This window comes from Dermacentor albipictus, chromosome 1 (assembly GCF_038994185.2).
Source record: "Dermacentor albipictus isolate Rhodes 1998 colony chromosome 1, USDA_Dalb.pri_finalv2, whole genome shotgun sequence".
Lineage (NCBI taxonomy): Eukaryota > Metazoa > Arthropoda > Arachnida > Ixodida > Ixodidae > Dermacentor > Dermacentor albipictus.
This window is the reverse complement of record NC_091821.1, coordinates 386,927,238-386,947,199: the sequence shown is the minus strand read 5'-3', so window position 1 is coordinate 386,947,199 and position 19,962 is coordinate 386,927,238. Positions and strand designations below refer to the sequence as shown.

At 47.8% G+C, this 19,962-nt stretch overlaps 1 protein-coding gene across 1 annotated transcript in view; it reads left to right on the top strand.

Annotated features, from left to right (window-relative positions):
- Positions 1 to 19,962, top strand: part of LOC135902476 (uncharacterized) — an 867,879-nt gene that overhangs the window by 670,583 nt on the left and 177,334 nt on the right. The gene's annotated exons all lie outside the window — the stretch shown is intronic.

The window sequence follows — 19,962 nt, the reverse complement described above, 5'->3', positions numbered from 1 at the left end:
CTTATTTATAAAGATTATACAGGGACTAACGCCGAACCATGAGCGAGCTTTAAGCAGGGGACACACGGTACGATTCGGCGTCCGATCCAACGTGCGTGTATCCGAACGGTCGAGCGGCGCGTAAGCTCCGCCCAGATCCAGCCCTCCTCCCCCTCCCCCCCCCCCCAGCTTGAGTTCAGATTCACGTCGAGAAACGCAATATAAAAACTCTGCACAACACTGCTTCGCTTTACGTGAACACTGTCAATAAAATTATGCCCCTGCAAGTGACAGAACACTTCACGACGGCGCGTTGTCCACTGACGGCTCCGGTAACAGCCAGCGATACGGCCGGCAGGCATAGCTAGGCGGACGCTGCGGCCGACGGCGCTTGTTTCAGCCCGAGCTCGATGAAGAGGGCTTATTTTTGCCAAAACAATTAACGCTGTGCACTTAGGTAGCCCGTAATCAAATACAATTGGTTTACTCGACGCAGTCGTTGCGAAGGGCAAACGTGCAAGCGAAGCGAGCAGCCTCGCTCGGACGGTCGGTGCATAGAGATCGGCGTGTGCTGTTTGTCCGCGGAAAGGCCCTCGCGTCGCGGCTCCCGATTTCGACGGTAGCTTAGTGCTAGTGTACTAGGCGCTGTTTTGCATCATAAGCACATGTTCGAGATAACTTTATTGAACTGGTAACTATTTCGTGTCGGCAACAAACTGCAGCAGGCAAGGGAAAAAAAAAGACGGCGAGAAACCGGCCTGCCAGCGCCGCCTCCGTGGAGGGAACGTCAGAGAACGTCACATCAGCTGCGGCCAAACGACGGTGCGGAGTGTGCGGTTGTCGGACACATCGGACGATGAAAATTTGCCCGGTTTGTCGCACGCCGGACGTCCGATCCGGCGCTTCGGCACGGCAAAACACCTCGATTCCGGCTGCCGTTCAGGCGCGTCGGACGCCGGATCGGACACCGAATCGGACCGTGTGTCTCCCGCTTTAGTAGGCGAACACGAGCCCATCAGCGCGCCGTCCGTGCACCTCCGTCTGCTTGCAATGGTGGATGGCCTACGGGCTTCTTTGACGCCTACTGAGCACAAATTCATGATCACCGCTCGTATACACGCTTCATACAGCGCTAGCTGTGGTGTTTACGAGATTATGTGCCCTCACCTTGAATTGGCGAGACCGCTCGACATGATCGCATCTATTTCTAGTGCGTGAGGCTTTCCATTGACTGTCACTACAACTAACCAACGTTTTGTTTATTTTGTGCTACAGTGGGTCGTGACGATTCCGTTCACAGCTTCAAAGTGGACAAGAAACAGTCGTTTTCTCGCTCGTAGAAGCATGAAAAAGTGGGCTTGTGCTTGGCAATGAACTTTGACCGACACGCTTGCTTCCGGCCGGAGCAGCAGACGCGACAACTCGCCGTTTGTAGGCTGCCGGCCGATGGCGGTATCCCTCGCGAACGGCAAGATATTTACCTGCCGTAGAGAGGATCGGTCCAGGAACGATTCTTGAGGCGATTTTTGTCGCTGAATGCGAGCATGGCCACGCCGGTTCGCCGTGCAGAGCGGAATCGGAACATTATTTTTCGATGAGTTCGCACTGACGCAATGCAGTCGATCGGCTCGTCGGTCGTGCAACGGGCGGCGCGCCGGCAGGAAGCCGCGTCCACTTGAGACACCTCTTACGCGACGTATGTAGTATACATACGTTCCAAGTTTCCAACGTTCTGCCGTTCCGCTGGTGGATGCACCGCCACGGCATCGATCTTTACCATTCCTGCCGCGGCCGTGCCTGTCGCCGAGCGTAGGCTTAACTGGATTGGGCGGAGCTTGCAACCTTGGGGAGTAAAGTGGTAGTATTTAATCACGTGATCTTCAGGTTGGTTCCAGATCACGTGGTTTTAAACTCAAAATAGATGGTTTTTGGTCACGTGATCTAAAACTCTGTACGTCGTAAAGCCGGCTCATGACATCCTTTTACTACGTTTCTCAGAGGTGGTAGTAAAACGATGTAATGTAACGCATTTTACTGCCGCATGCCAGAGTAATTTTCTGGTGCAAGGTAGTCTTCAAAGCTCATGAGCCGCAAAAACCCCAATGTCGGCTAACTTTTGTTTACAGTGTAGAAGGCTTGCCTCTGTGCATAGCGTTCGCCATCAGCGTTTCCCGGTAAACGTGACGGCTACATGAACTGCAGTTGCCGGGAAGCATGAAAAGTAGTCAGGGGTCTTTGAATGCAATCGCGTGCCACTCTTAAAAGCGAAGCCTAAGCGTCCTCCAATTTTTTTTGTTACTCACAATGGTTACAAGATGGGAGCACACCTACGCTTCCAGCGTTTTTCTTTATCAAGCCATGCTACAGTGATGTAGCACTAGCGTCCCTGTTCCGCTCCTGACCAAGAATAAGAGCCCAATAACGTGTCGTGGTTGAGAAGAAACATGGGGCGCCGTAAGCCTTAGGTCTTATTGTTTGGTGCAATAAACTGTTTGGCGCTCGTAAAATGGCCCTTGGAGAGCTGATTGAGCATGGACCAAGCCATTTCGCTCCAGTCTGTCGCTCTTGTGTTGCATATAGGACCCGATAATGATTTCTTGCCTGCGTCTCGGCTCAGGATTTCCGGCTTGACTGATCGTCCAAGTTCGTTACGCAGCCGTGATACAGAGACCAGAGATGTGCTAGTTAACCATTAAATATCGGAATATTTAAAAGCATGGAAGAAAAAAAACGTTGCAGGCGAATTTAACTTCATTTAGTCCTCATAATCGGATGCCACCAATATTTTTGTTAGGGCTGGATTTTCTGTGAACCTTTTGGTATGTCGCAAATTGATGACATCCAGCACTTAGGCCGAAAATGTTTCATACTTATCACTAGGAAAGATAATGCGTCCGAGGTAGTTCCCGGCCTGCTCAAAATTGTTCATTTTCCCCTAAGGATGACCATATATTTAACGAATGGTTGGTACGATTTTTTCCGGTAACATATGGCCGCTGAAAAGAAAAACTTTCTCCCTTAATGGAGATCAGATGTAGGCATGAAATGGCAACCGACAAAGCAGATAGCCTAGACATTGCACTAGCCGCAATCTTAAGATGGGTGTAGTGCACATTCGCAACGGCACTCCCCACCCAACCACACCATGCCGTACTGTGCACTGGTCTACATGGACGATGCCCATGTAGAAGAAGAGAACTGGCTGAAGGCGGCACGACAGGCCACGAAAGACGCCAGGGAGACCGAGCGCACTGCCCAGCTAGAAGCAGAAAAACGCAAGGTGCGACGAAACTTCTCGATTCCTGCTCCGTGATCTCGGCGCAAGAGGCCACGTGTTGTGCCAACACTTTGCAAAGGGCTGGCTTCACGGACCATTCGCTTGCCAAGGTTGGCGCTGTGATGTAATGCTCTCGCGAAGTTTTTCCTTCCTCCTTGAAGGCAAAGCAGCGCTTCCAGACACGTGTCATACACTCCCCACAGTAGCTCGGCGAGCGCAGTAGCCCCGCAGCAAGTTCAATTTCCCTAGAATTGAAGTGTAGGGGGCTCTGTATTTACCTTTTGAACGTCGCTATTCCAAATGACAAATAAAACGTCAGCGTACCAGAAGTTACAGCTTGAAGGCTATTGTGAACCAACTTGACAAATAGCTCGGAAGCAATATATTTTATAACTCGATTGGGAGGAACCAGCGTACGTAATGCGGTCCTGTACAGTAGGTGGGGAGATCTCGCTGTGTTCGCGAAATTTGTCTGGATGTCCTTGAGAAAATGTTCCAAAAGCCAGGGGAACTCATGCTTCAAAGTGTTGTTTTCACTGGCTTTACTTAACGAAAAATAACAAAAACATAGACGTTTCGCCACCTATGCGGGTGGCATCGTCAGTACACAATGGCAACAAATGAGAAATACATCCTATTTATCTATGAAACTGCCGTAAACATCCGGTAGGGGGCCACGGTTAGAGTTACATGAAGATTGATTACGACGGATGAACCATGATTCTACGAACTTTCTTGGGCCCCATCGGTGTTCCCGTGCTAGTGTGGTTACATTGTTAAAATCAAACATGTGTCCCTTTGATAAACAATGATCTACCAATTCTGTCTTGGCACATGTAGCATGGGTGGCTTTCGTAGCATCTCTTAGATGTTCCTTGATACGGGTGCGACGTCGCCGCCCTGTCTCGCCAATGTAGCTGGCATCACAGTCCGAACAGTTGACCTTGTAGACGACACCACTTTGTTCGTCCGGAGGTGTGCGGTCCTTTGGCTTCGGGAACACGTTTCCCAACGTGTACGAGGGTTTAAAGACAGTTCGAACACCTAAAGGCCGTAAAGCCCTGCGCACTGCTTCTGATACACCGCGGACATACGGAATGTACACAAAGGAAGCTGGCCTTTCGGCCTTGCTCTCACGAGGTTTTTGCATGCGGCGCTGCGTATCACTGACAGGGTAACTCAGGGTGTTCAGGGTAACTCCGTTTATGCAAAAGAGTGGCCACATTCGTTAATTCTTGCTCCCTCAAAGTTTGCGTTGACGAGAGCGCATCGCAACGAGACAGGAGAGTGCGTACCACGGCATGTTTGTGTTCTATAGGGTGGTGAGAGTCAAAACTCAGCACACTCCCGCTATCGCAAGATTTGCGATATACGGCTGTCTCCACCGAACCTCCTTCGCTCCGTTGTACCAGCACGTCTAGAAAGGCTAGGCTGCCACTCTTCTCCGTCTCACATGTAAATTGAATGGCAGGATGGACGGCATTAAGCGCCTCATGCATGGCACGCAGGTTTTTCTTTTCGACAATCACAAAGGTGTCATCTACATAGCGGCAGTACATTTTGACAGGGAAGGGCAAGGACGTCATCACAGCCGTTTCCACGTGTTGCATTAACAGATCAGCCACGATTACAGAAACAGGACTACCCATCGGGACGCCTTCTATCTGGTGATATATGGTACCGGCAAACGAGAAATATGTTTGCTTCAAGCAGAACCTAAGCAGAATCATGATATCGTCAACAGTCAGGGAAGTACGGCTTTTTAACGTACAGTCCTCCTGCAGGCGTTTCTCAATAATATCCGTAGCCAATGCTATCGGCACATTCGTGAACAAGGACACTACATCGTAGGATACCATAACATCGTCGTCCCGAAGGTGCTGCTGGCGTACCGCGGTAACAAACTCTTTAGAATTCTTGACCGTGAACGTGCTCCCTTCCGCAAGCGGCTTTAAAATTTCAACCAGAAGCTTAGACAAGTTGTATGTCGGCGACCCAACAAAAGAAACAATAGGGCGTAGGGGGCAGCCGTCTTTGTGAACTTTTGGCAACCCGTAGGCTCTCGGCGTAGCTCCGTCAGACGAAAAGAGTCGACGGTACAGCGACTGGTCGACCCTTCCTTTCGTTTTCAAGCTGCGCAAATAGTCAACCAACTGCCTTTCGCAAGTGGAAGTGGGGTCGTGCTGTAACTTCTGAAAGTGCAGAGGATCATCCAAAAGCAGTTGCATTTTTCTATCGTAGTCCTTGCGGTTCATTATTACAATACCTCCGCCTTTATCAGCTTCGAGGACCACGACCGATGTGTCAGACTTCAAGTCATGAAGCGCTGCGCGCTCCTTAGTGGTTAAATTAAACTGAGGCGTCTGGGCATTTGGCAAAATGTTCACAATGCGGCTACGAGCAAGGCATACAGCTGCAGTATCTTTCATGTGATAGAAACATTCTTCCGTTTCTAGTATAATATCGCGTTTCGGAACAAACCGCGGTGCGATAGCAAAGTTCATCCCTTTCGACAAAACACTCACTTGGTCTTGCGACAGCCGTTTTTCAGAAAGGTTGTGAACACTTGTGGCCTCAAACTTTCCTTGCGGTAGACTGGGGACCAGGGTAGTCAATTTCTTGTTGTGGGCATGCGTGTACTTTTCCCTTTCGAGGAGTTCTGCCTTCGCTCTTGCTACCAGGAACTCACTGAAGTCAGCAACATGCAGTTTTGCGCGCATTCCGTATGTCCGCGGTGTATCAGAAGCAGTGCGCAGGGCTTTACGGCCTTTAGGTGTTCGAACTGTGTTTAAACCCTCGTCCACGTTGGGAAACGTGTTCCCGAAGCCAAAGCACCGCACACCTCCGGACGAACAAAGTGGTGTCGTCTACAAGGTCAACTGTTCGGACTGTGATGCCAGCTACATTGGCGAGACAGGGCGGCGACGTCGCACCCGTATCAAGGAATATCTAAGAGATGCTACGAAAGCCACCCATGCTACACGTGCCAAGACAGAATTGGTAGATCATTGTTTATCAAAGGGACACATGTTTGATTTTAACAATGTAACCACACTAGCACGGGAACACCGATGGGGCCCAAGAAAGTTCGTAGAATCATGATTCATCCGTCGTAATCAATCTTCATGTAACTCAAACCGTGGCCCCCTGCCGGATGTTTACGGCAGTTTCATAGATAAATAGGATGTATTTCTCATTTGTTGCCATTGTGTACTGACGATGCCACCCGCATAGGTGGCGAAACGTCTATGTTTTTGTTATTTTTCGTTAAGTAAAGCCAGTGAAAACAACACTTTGAAGCTGGATGTCCTTGTTTTAATGCTCGGATAGCTCGCTCTGTCTTTTGGCTCAAGGTCACTTGAAGGTCATCAAAAACGGGAGCTAAAAGTATTTTATGCTTAATACTGAAAACAGTTGGCAATATTGTGCAGACAGAGGTGTTCATTGCGCTTCGCACACAAAAACATTGTCCACCCACTTTGGGCTCTTGCATGGTTGGTGTCTGCTGTTGATGGTTGGCCAGTGTCCGGTGCTGTCAATTTTAACGCATCGTACAGGTAGGACGCATACAGATAAGACACTTGTAATCCCCTTTCTCCGAAATTCAGGCGTACCAGAGTTACCTGACACAAAACGATGTGCGACAACACCCGCCTTCCAAGCTCCCCTCCTCTCTCGCCCACCTCAAGACTTCGCAACCGACTTCGGAAGACTTCCCTTCGTCTCAGGCAGCTATCGTCGTTTATACCCGCCAGTGGAAGGCGTGCGCGAAGCTCCTTTCTAGAGTAAAAGCACCTAACTTCCGTTCCCTACCGGTTCACAAGGCACTTTCCTGAACTTTGGACAGCATGTTGCAGCAACAATCGAGTGACGCAAATAGGAAATGTCATGAATTCGCGACATACCGAAGCCAAAGCGGCCATTAAATAAGTAACTACGTTTCCAAGCTCAGCAAAAATCTGTAGCATCTCTTAGGTGTAAACAGGACGAATAAAATTTTGGAAGCATGAGCTGTCATTCATTATGTTCACGAAACCGGCAGAAAATAGTTCACATTCCACGTGCTAGCACCTCGTCGATCGCGACTACAAACAGTGCACTCCAATATGTTAACACCCTCAAGGGTGTTTCTGAATTGTGCCATGGGTGACACCTTTTCTGGGTGTATTGCAACACCCCAAACAAAGTGTACTAAGTAACACCCCACAAAGGAAAGGGTGTTAAAATGACACCTTGCCTATGGGTGTGAAATAAAAAGCACCCTTTAAGACATGGCTGTAAAACAAATGACACCCTTCCTTTATGGGTATAACACAGACACCACCTTCTTAATATGGGTGTAGCATGGACACTACCCTTCGAAAAAGGTGTTATCCCTGCAAGTAAAAATGAAATTATGGGGTTTTCCATGCCAAAACCACTTTCTGATTATGATGCACGCCGTGGTAAGGGACTCCGGAAATTTGGACCATGTGCGGTTCTTTAACGTGTACTTAAATCTACGTATACTAGTGTTTTCGCCCCCATCAAATGTGGCAGCTGTGGCCAGGATTCGATCCCGCTACCTCGGTCTTAGCAGCCCAACACCGTAGCTTAAGCAACGACGGCGGGTTCCTGCAAGTATTTTAGTGTTCACTACAGCGATGTAGTTATTGGACCGCCTAGGTATTGTAACTGCTGCCTAGCCTCAGCGATGTAACTATCTTGTTCAGTATATGAGACAGAGTGTGAGAGGTGTGCTCACTTAGTTCCCCTGGTTGAGCATGTAGTACTATAATTAATGTGAGACCTATTCAGGCAAAAAAGTTAAGGTTCCGCCATTGCAGCAAGGCGCACAATCCATGCCTTAGGTCATCTTCCTCTGCAGTGATAGTACACTGCCACTAGGCAGCACAGCATGACAACGAAGCATTCTATGTCTGCCTAAATATGTCTGCCTAATATGTCTGCCTAAATGTCCAAAAGAAGAATGTGTCATTTACACTAATTGGTGCCTACATATCCCCAGCGGGTCACTTTGACGGCGAACGACTCAAGAAAATATTACTAATGAACAATGGTCCCTGGGTTATCACAGGTGACTTCAACGCGCATCACCAGCTATGGGGAAGCACTAAAATGGACTCCAAAGGCAGGAGCCTTGCCTCCTTTGCTGCCGACCATGATTTGTGCTGTGTAAATGACGGCAGCCCTACATTTCTGCGAGGCACGACCTACAGTAGCTGCTTGGACTTGACTTTGGTGTCACGGCGCTTTGCCTCGAGCGTCCAATGGTTTACAGACGTAGAAACACATGGAAGCGACCATATTCCAACATACATAACGATTAGAGGAATTGACCAACGCTCCTCTACTGTGTTGCGTACAGTTGATTGGACAAAATTTAAGAAGGATATGGATGACACTTGTCGGGAAGGCCTCTCACACACCTTCGAAGAAACAATCGCAGAGGCATTGAAAACGTCCATGTGCTCGCTTACAAGGTCAACAAGGCGAACAGACTTAGACGTGGAACTGGATAGGCTGCGTGCGACACGCCGACAGGCGGAGAGGAGGTATCGGCGCACGAAGTCCGTCTTGGATCTGAGGGCTTCACGGCGCATACAAAAGAAAATCCAGCGTCGCATGGATAAATTGGAAGATAAGCGATGGAAAACATTCTGTCAGTCGCTTGATCCCCGAAAATCGCTCTCGCACATATGGAGAACGGTTAGGGGTCTTCGCTCATCTCCGCATCAAAGGAAGCCCTTCGCTGCTCTGGCCCTCTACCAACTTCGCTCGGAACTTCAATTGGCTGAAGAGTTCTGCGCACGGATTGCTGGGTCCGTTGCCATCATTACTGACGCAGCATTGAATGACATCCCTGAGGCACGTGTACCAGAAATCAACGTGCTATTTTCACTCGAAGAGCTCGATGCTGCGTTGGCGACTTGCAGGCGTTCTTCGTCACCAGGACCTGATGGCATCACGTATGCTGCCCTATGCCACCTTGGACATGAGGCACGTGATGAGCTTCTCAACTACTACAATGAGTCTTGGCAGAACGGCGCCGTTCCTAAACAATGGAAATCGAGCCGCTTGATCCCCATTCTGAAACCTGGAAAGTCACCGCTTGAGATCTCATCATATCGTCCGATTGCGCTTTCGAGCTGCGTCGGCAAAGTGATGGAAAGAATGATTCTTGCCCGATTGGAATGGTACCTAGAACGATTCAACATCTATCCGAACGCCATGACAGGCTTCCGTCGGGGTCGCACGTCCATAGAAAACGTCATTGACATCGTAACATGGGTCCAAAATCAAAAAAGCCTCAAGCGCCTGTCTGCGGCACTTTTTCTGGATATAAAAGGAGCCTATGATAACGTCACCCATGAGGCCATACTAAACTCACTTGAGGCTGTTGGAGTTGGTGGCCGGATGTATCAATGGATTCAAGACTATTTGACTGAAAGGCGTTTTTTCTTACAGACCGAAGACGGCCCAACTTCAGACCATTACATCTGCCGTGGTGTGCCGCAAGGTGGAGTGTTGAGCCCTATTTTGTTCAACCTCGTCCTGGTAGGACTAGCGGATTACCTACCGCAGACAGTACATGTCTCAATATACGCCGACGACATTTGCATCTGGGCCTCTGCGGTGACTCGCCCTCAGCTAAGAGCCAGGCTTCAGCGGGCGGCAACCATGACGGCTTCTTATCTCCGAGAACAAGGCCTCAGTGTGTCTACTGAGAAGTGCGCATTACTTGGTTTTACGCGGAAACAAATGTCATCGTATCCTGTTACCATCAATGGTCAAGCTGTATTCTATGTTAAGACACATCGGTTTCTGGGCGTCATCATTGACCGCAACCTCTCGTGGAGCCCTCACTGCGTCTATCTGAAGAAGAAGCTAGTCGCCATTGCTCAAGTCTTCAAATTTCTATGCGGGAAAAACTGGGGTACACCAGTCCATTCTATGTTGCAGCTGTACAGGGTTCTGTTTCTCGGACTCCTACGTTACAGCCTACCAGTGTTGTCCAATGCATGCAAGACGAACTTTCGCACCTTGGAGAGCATACAAGGTCAAGCCCTACGCACGTGTTTGGGGCTGCCTCGGTGCACGTCAACAGCAGCAACAATTGCCATCGCAGGAGACCATACAATCCAGACACATGTAGCTGTCGACTCTCTCAGAGCGCACATTCGCCATCTGTCAAGGATCCCCGACCACCATTTGGCCTCCCTACCAGCCGAGAGACCTCAAGCGACCTTTTCACGAATGATTAACGCTCATCAAGAGTACATACCAGCAAGTTTTACACCGGCGGCGAAGCCTTCCTCCCCCCTGTGGTGCCTGCGACAGCCTCAAGTGAATTTTGATATTCCTAGAATTACAAAAAAGTCCAATCATCCATCGCCGGCTCTGAAGCAACTTACACTCCTATTACTGCACCAGACGTATCATGACCGCATACACATATATACCGATGGTTCAACCTCACCTACCAGCTCAACTGCCGCATTCGTCGTTCCAGCCAAGAACGTTACAGTTAAATTCAAACTGTCGCACACGACTACATCTACATCGGCAGAACTTGCAGCTCTCCATGCCGCTATGATGTACATCACCGAAGAGCCAACAGAGAAGTGGGTCGTATTTTGTGACTCCAAGGCAGCCCTTCATAGCATCAAGTCCGCGTTACGTCACAGAACGTACGAGCAAATGACATCTGAAATCAGGGAACTGCACCACCATGCTCTGGAAAGAGGACACCACATTGTATTTCAGTGGATTCCTGCTCACTGTGGCATCGTCGGCAACAACCTAGCTGACAAGGCTGCCCGGTGTGCCCACGAAGATACAAAGACGCGTCCAACACCTTTGGCGAGGTCGGACGCTGCCAGAGAACTTCGCCTACTTGCGCGCTAGAAGTCCCAAGATCTCTGGACATCAAGTGGCTTCAATTGCAGATTACGTCAACTGGACCCCACGCTACGGCTACAACTGCCACCTAGCCTTTCCCGCGGCGAAGCAACCTTGTTGTGTCGCTTGTGGTTGGGAGTGGCGTTCACGAACGCATACTCCTACCGTATGGGAATGGCCGAGAGCCCGATGTGCGACTCCTGCGGGTGCGAGGAGTCCATCGAGCACGTATTGTGTACCTGCCCTCGCTACGATGTCCACCGCCTCCCTCTGCGGGCAACTTTACACAGACTAGACTCGAGACCATTCACCGAGTCAAAGATACTCGGACCGTGGCCACAACCGTCACTGGCTCGAAAAGCGATTCGTGCACTAGTGCGGTACTTAAAGTGCACGGGCTTAAGAGACCGCTTATAGTGTCATTGTGTAAGGTGTCCCTCCCACATGTACTCAGTGCTGACTCTCTCCCTTTCTTCCTCTTTCTATTCCCCTTTCCCCCACCCCCAGTGTAGGGTAGCAAACCGGATGCTGTTCTGGTTGACCTCCCTGCCTTCCCTACCCTTGCTTTCTCTCTCTCTCTCTCTCTGTACTAAGGACACAGGATGTCTCACTGCTTGGTACACCAGTATAGTATAAATTCGTATCCTGCCAACATTCATCAATCATACTATAGCCTGGTTGTTAATTTACACCCGTAAAATTAGGGTGTAAATTAGAAGGACCGGGCTGCTCCAAAAGTATTTTCTTGGGGGAACATCCCTTCTTGAAAAAAGAGGCGTTTCAATGTCGTTTACAAGGGTGAAAAAGCCGAAACGCCTTTATTACACCCATAAGGGTGTGAAAATTTTATGAGTGTGGTTGCCAGCCTCCCTTTATTGCCCCTATAGGTGGCATCGCGCGTTGGCGCTTGAAAATATTGTTGCAAATGCGTGGGAACCGCAGTTGTGCCAGAAAAACTGCCAGCGCATGGGCTGCATTTATTCGGTATGTCGCGAATTGGCGACAAAACGTTAAATTGAGAAATATCTTTCAGCCCATACCAGTTATAGAATATGCATATGTGATACCCGCCGTGGCGGCATAGTGGCATGTCTAAGCCAAAGGGCGTGGCATGCAGTCCCAGCCGCAGCGGCCGCGTTTCGATGGGGGCAAAATACAAAAACGAAAGCGCACTTTGCACAAGGATAGAAAGTAGGGCGACTTGGTACGGTAACATATTCTTGGATTGTAGAACAGTATACAACAAAGCTTTTCACAACAGACAGATAGGCTCAAGAAGGCTGGCTATCCTGCTCATTTGTTATCACTAACCTGCGAAAAGCTTTCGGAATTGGTAAAAGGGGCCACTAGGAAACAATAAAAACAGTAAAAAGGAAAAAAGGTTTGCTGTGTGGCCCTATGTACATAGGTTGTCGCATGGTTTGCGGAACGTAGCCAGTAGATATGACGTCAATACAGTTTTCACGGCCTCCCGCAAATTCACTATGGTGTGCCCTATGATAAAGAAGGAACTTGAACAAAGGACAAAGGAAGAAAAAATTATTGCGGCGTTAGGCATGTGTCCCCTTTAGTGCCTTGTAACACTGGTAGAGTTTATCAGATTCCACTCAAGTGCGGGACAACTTACATTGGACAGAGCGGCAGGTGTATCAATATCAGACTAAAAGAATGCAATCACTTAACAACCCTAATGCTTCACATATAGCGGGGAATTGTTTCAATTGTGGTCGAAAACTTTTGTTTGAAGACACAAAAACCCTTTCAAGACACAAATGCCAAACCACACGCTTCTTTGCATTTCACATTAAAAGATTAGGAGAGGCTTGCGTTAGCCACGCATCAACATCTCTTTTAGAAAGCGAATTTCAATATCTTCTCAGCACGCGTGTCAACCTCAAGCAGCCCTTTTGTTGTTTTTTTTTGCTTTCCTGCCTCTTGTTTAACTGATAGTCTTTAGACCTTGTCATGTTGGTATGCTGCGGTATTTGCAATCACCTATATATATATATATATTGATCTTTCAATAAACATTTAGTAGAGAGTTAGCGCTCATCCTGTCTGCTTGCAGTCTATGCGTGTGTCAATTCACGCGACAATCTAAGAATCCGTTAGCGCACTGTGCATTGGGCGCACGTTAAAAATCTTCACTATCTTAATTCCTTCACTACGGCGTGCCCCATAATCATATCTTGGTTTTGGTAAGTAAAACTTCAGAATTTAAATAATTATGCAAGGATAGAACGGTTTTGTGACTAGCCACGCTTTTTCAAAAATCTAGTGCTCCCCGCGATGTCAGGTACTTTATGTTTCGGGGATACCGAATGTCCATTACTCAATGGGCTCCTCGCGGAAACGGGCGACCTTTCAAGCGAAATCACATCCCCTAATTCGTTCAAAAATGAGAAAGTGCTGCGTTTTCGAAAGAGAGAACAAAAAACACAGTTCCAGAAGTTTATTGACCATGAAGCAGGACCTACGACACTACAAGGATTATTGTCCGCAGTGAAGCATTTTGCGCGGTTTGGTTGAATTCCTGTTCGGGATGAACGTTTTGACAACTGTCGTTGGCTGCAGCCCTACAGGCCAAGTTCGCCTTTGTCCACTCAATATGCTTCGCCGTATTACAGGTTTATATTGACGGGAACCATACTAAACCACATCTGTCGTGTTCGAATGCGCCGCCTCAGCCATCCCAAAAAACCAGCTATTGCTTTTCAAAACCCAGTCGGCGAAGTCATGTGTGCAAGCAACTGCCTGGCAGAGTGCTAAAGGGCACATATTTTTGTATGTGAACTCTGCCTAATGCGAAAACGATTTATAAATATGAATGTGTGCAATGGTGTGGCAGCTTACAAGGAAGGAAGGAAAAAAGTGAAGGAAAGGTAGGGAGGTTAACCAGTTTAGCTTAACCGGTTTGCTACCCTACACATGGGAGAGGGATGGGGAGTTTGGCACATTGCTGCCAGAGCAGCGCCACGGGCTTGTGTTTGCTTGTTTCACAATCGCAAAACAATAAACACCTGTTAATACCAGTTCTGTGAACGTAGAGGAAGTATATCCGCAATCTGAAGTCGCGGTTTTAATGTTCAAGAGCCATTACCCGCCATGGTTGCTCAGCGGCTATGGTGTTGGGCTGCTGAGCACGAGGTCGCGGGATCGAATGCCGGCCGCGGCGGTCGCATTTCGATGGGGGCGAAAACACCCGTGTGCTTAGGTTTAGGTGCACGTTAGAGAACCCCAGGTGCTCGAAATTTCCGGAGTCCTTAACTACGGAGTACCTCATAATCAGAAAGTGGTTTTGGCACGTTAAACCCCATAATTTGTTCGAGAGCCATTAAGCAGGCGTTATTACTCAAATTTACTTTCATCAACTTCATAAACAGTTCGCACGGTCTTCCGAACAAGACAGGAGAAACCAAGAGGAAGAGAAACTCACCCCCGGTAACTTCACGATGCACCAATTTGTCAACAAGTTCAACGAAAATGCCCAGTATGAATCTGCCGAAAGCGCTTTATCTAGAGCATTGCCGCGAACATGCTTTGACCCCACAGAACAGCAGGTGTTCTGGTATGGACGCTGACCAATTGCAGTCAACGCGTTAAGAATCTGGGTTCTAAGTTGAAATATAAATGATCCGGAACAAAAATAAAGCGATGAGTGCCTCCTGACTCCTTGCTGATTCTGTATAACGATGCTACTACTGCCGACGTGCCACTGCTGTTGCTATCATCAATCCTATCTCAACACATGCTAGCACCACCGAAAGGGGCGCCCTCGTCAGGGCTCGAGTTAAATCTGCACGGTGCCTATCGGGTGAGTGCCGGGTAATAAAAATGCCATCAAAAAAGGAGCGGAAGCGGTGATTCGCATTAGCCACGGAAGAAGGCAAGCGAACCTCGTAATTGTGCTGATGGCCAGCGAAATATATCGGTGACCGGCGCTGGACCGCGAGCTTTGCTGGAATTGCGATGTGTAATTGCACACCGGCCCACATACGCATGTCGTAAAGTACACGTGATGCCAACAGAGAGGCAGAAACCGAACGAAAGAGAGAGAGATCCCTTCGATTGCTTCCTATCATAATCGACTTGTCGAAGTGGCACTTCTGGAGCTAATGAGTGCTTGCCCCTGCTTGGGAAGTGATCTCGGTGAAGCCAAAGCCCGTCTTTTTTTTATATGCGGCCTTTGCTTAGGCTCTGTGGCTATGGTGTGGCACTAATTTGTGTGCCTAAGGTGCGCGAATCCGACAAAGCCAATTGGGAAATTAGGCTAATCGATACCCACAATTTGGCTTCCCTAATGCTCTGCCTAAGTATCATCCATATAACACAAATGAATGGCGCCGACAAAAGGCATCAGGTCGTTCTGTGTGTGAGCACGGGATAGGACAGGAGCAACTGTATAATTATTATCACAAATGTAGCACGCACACACCGTACATAAAGGAGCAGGTGATCGAGAAAGATAACACTGCTCCTGCTATGGGAACACGTGGGGTGTGTGTTTTACAGCGAAGCTGCTTATGGCTAGCGTTCAGTGCACTTTTCGTGTTTGGCAACAAATCTGCGTGAGCAAAAACTATCATCATCAGCAATATCCCGAGCGTCATCGTTTTCTTCCAGTGCTAGCTCCATTGCGGCTCATCATTCCAGCGTAGAATTTCGCTTCTCTTCTGCCATCGTAATGGGAAGGCTACGTTAAAGAACTTTTTCTTTTATTTACGGGGGTATCAGTCATTGCTTAAGGGATTATGAGGCATTCATTGTCGTAAGTGACGGAAACCGCCGTGGTTGCTTAGTTGCTATAGTGTGGTGCTGCTGAGCACGAGGTCGTGGGAACGAATCCCGGCCATGGCAGACGCATTTCGATGGGGGCGAAATGCGAAAACACCCATGTGCTTAGATTTAGGTGCACGTTAAAGAACCGCAGGTGGTCAAAATTTCTGGAGTCCCCCACTACAGCGTGGCTCATAATCGGAAAGTGATTTTGGCGCATCAAACCCTATAATTTAAATTTTTTTCGTAAGTGGCGGACAAATTTCTTGTTTGGTAGGCATGGAACTGTTTACGCATTTAATAACAGAGGCGATACGAGAATATGTGTGCATACCTATCGTCACGATGACCATCGACTAGGAAAATAAATAAGTTCGAACCTTGTTCAAATATCTGAGTCACCTCTGTGTCGTGTGCTAAGCAGCTTCGTTGGTCATCCATCTTCACAGAGTCTTTGTGCACATAATGTAGAGCCTTTTCTTTATGCACATAATGAGGCGCTCTCCTTGTGTGCATCGTCATCTAGCAGCGTAAGACGTCGAGCAACAAGGTCCAGCATGTGCCACATGTGGAGAGTATGGCCTATTGTAGAGTGAAACCTACACTGACCCCACATTCTGTGCTTGTTTGGAGCTAGCTCAACTTTTGATTCTTATGAGAGTAATACTGAAATGATGAGTACTCGGAACAACGAAATGGACGACTTAAGTCAGAAGCCCGGCTCTATTTGTACTCACGAGCTGCGAAATGTGCGATACAAGAGTAACGTTTGACAGCTTTAGTCGTCCGTCGTCTTCCGATCCTGAATGTAAGTTTGCGGGTAAAGTTACGAGACTATCGCAGGCTGCGTGGGTCGTGTCCACCAGGATAAAATTGTTTCGATTGGTGCGGGCGATCCACTATGACAGACCGATTTATCCCATGGACATCATTTATCGCTAAGCGAGTCATGTTTATGTGTGAGACAAGGGACCCATTTCAACAATATGTTCTTACTCAACGAAACACTGTGCCTACAATAGCGGTCGTGTCCAATTGCGTCCGGGACTATTTTGGATATATAGGGGATATCCTAGTTTTCGCGATTCGTTTCTTCTATTTTTCCTGCCACAAGTTCTACGTCTAAACTATAGCAATGAAAAGCACAAAAAGGTACACAAGATCACTCTTGATATATTTCTGTTGGTGCCGTTGTACATAAGTGCCTGCATTGACGATTTCGGAATGAAGAAGCATTCTTTTCACGGATAACGTTGTGTTCGCCTGAAACGATGGGCCCTTGTATAACTCTGAATTAAGGAGTGTTACGAAAAAGAGTATACTTAAGCACTTATATTCATTTACATTGAAGTAATGAGTATGACCTTTTGGAGCATTGGATGTTATCGTCAGCATAGTGATGTAGACCCTTAATGTTTGTGCAAAAGTATGCTACCCCCTACGCATCTTGCAGTGAAGCCATAAAATGCATATTTCATATCTTTTTTCATGTCACCTACCCATACTGTTCAAAAAAAGACCTAGTAGACACTCAGGCCGTGGAAGGCACTAGTTGGCCTTCACTTGGTGAGTCAATCCTGCAATCACATTACCGGCGCACTAGCCAGATACTGTCACTGAGCATGATCATTTGGGTTAAAAGAGGTTGTTAGAGGCTTATTGATATGTTTACTATGCCCGAGTCAAAAAAGAAGAAATATTAAGATAAAGGCGAATTTGTCTTCTTTCTTGGGACCCCAAGGCAAGTAGGAGAACAATAGTTTCCTAAGGTTAGTAGGGCGATTACCGTCAAGCAGTCGAGGCAGCCGAAGGGGAAAGACTTCCTTACCAATATGACTACCAGCCCATCGCCATCGATCATTGCAGGTCATGCCCGTACTGTTATGTTGTAGGGTCGGCACAGCTACTTTGCATGAATGCGTCAGAATTGGATATCTTTACTTGCCAGAACCAACGTTTATGCGGCCAGCGCAGGTTCCAGTACGCACAAGCAGACTGCCATCTACCAAGAACCACCATGATGCACCGACAAATGTGCCCTAGCGCTAATGCAGTGAAACGAGCGTCCCTTCCAATATGATCCAGCGTACTTTCAGCAAATGCGCCGCCGTTCTAGTGACTTCCTGCAAGTGCAAATGTTCCCAGTGCAATCCAATGTAGAAAATACACTGGTTTAACGCTGAGATGCACTGGAAGCCGCTGGTTTCCACGATAGAGATATGTTGTCTTTTTTGTGCAACTTTTGGGCTCCACAGCCACTGAGGTGTTAAGCCAAGAAAGTGGGCGTTCGGTATATTTGCTAGCTCCGAAAACCTGCTCCCGCAAACAGTGTCGCTGTTTCTGCGGAGGCTGTGAATGTATAGTCTGACAGGTAGTGTAACAAATGTCACTATAATGCGACCTTGTTAGACTATGTAATTTTAGTACTAATAAGTGATTTCATAAACCTGCAAAGCGGGCATGAGGGGCACCGTAACAAATACCGCGGAATAATTTTTCTCACTTGAAGTGCTCTTAGTCACACTTAACATACGTGCAGAATAGCGTTTCATACTCCGCATAGTCAGTGTTTCTACTATAGCCCATGGCCAGGAATTGAATTGCCGTTGTTATACTCAATAGCAGAATACCATAGCCATATACAGTCAACGCAGTGGGCTCACGCGAGCTTTTGTCGACTGCATCTGACAGCATGCTTTACAGGCGCCGAGAATAGTTGCCATGTTTCACCGTTATGCAGCACTGGAAGTCATTTGTGAACGTGTAGTCGTAGGATGTATATAATGGCATCAACTGACTGCGAAGCGTCTCCTCTATTGTTCCCAACAGTATAAGTTTACGGAACGACAAAACGGTGACACATGTAGTTCATCCTTGAAACCTCATATGGGAATACACCGACTTTATGAACGCGTGCATTCGCATTCGGCGTTTGGTACGCTGCTGAGATAGCTACTGAGATTGGAGCAAAGAGACGTCAGATGCTAAAGATGAAACCTAACGCCGGTTCACCACGCTTGCTTGGTGGCCCTTGCGTTGTGCTGCCCTGTATGTTATACTTCAGTTATTTTACGTCGAGGATGTCGGCTTTATATGCAATGAATAGGGCTAGAGGGCAACAAATAGTGTGAAGGCCGTGACCCGAATGCCGGAACGGAAGCAAACAAGCCTTGCATTGTCAAACTGCTCTGCCAAGGAAATGCTCGCTATATAAAATGTATGTGGGCTCGCATAGTACGCGGTATGCGGATTTTCGTTGATGTCGTAAAAATTTTTGTGACAGTCGCGCAGTACGAAAATTGTTCGAAAATTCAGATACCAAAACCCGGCTATTGTGATGAAGGCATATCGTGCTTGAAATATAACTTGGATAATTGACCCACAAAATTTGAAAGGGGGTTGACCGAGGGTTAGTCATATCATAAGAAGCACCAAACACTGACACCAAGGACAACATAGGGGAAATTACCTGTACCTAATAAATGAAAATAAAGAAACGATAAGTAATGGAAATTAAAGTGGATGAAAAAAACAACTTGCCGCAGGTGGGAACCGAACCCACCGAACCGTGCGATGCTCTACCAATTGAGCTACCGCGAAATGCGAAGGTCGTAGGTTCGGTTCCCACCTGCGGCAACCTGTTTTTTCATTCACTTTAATTTTCATTATTTATCGTTTTTTTATTTCAATTTATTACGCACAGGTAATTTCCCCTATGTTATCATTGGTGTCAGTGTTTGTTGGCTTCTTAAGATATGACTAATAAAAATCGGGCCTCTCGGTCAACCGCCTTTCTTCTCGTTTATTACATAACGAGACTCTTGAATCCGGCAACATTGATGCCTTCAGGTAGCTTGTGCGGGTTTATTGACCAGTCGCCTTCACCCAAAAAGATCACGTTCTCGTGATGCGTGTGGCAAAAAGGACGTTCCACGTCCGCCACCAAGGTCTGTGAGTGGTGGCGCTGGCTAACACTCCCAGGGTTCTACCAGGACACATAAATACCCAAGAAAGTGGGTGGGGAAACG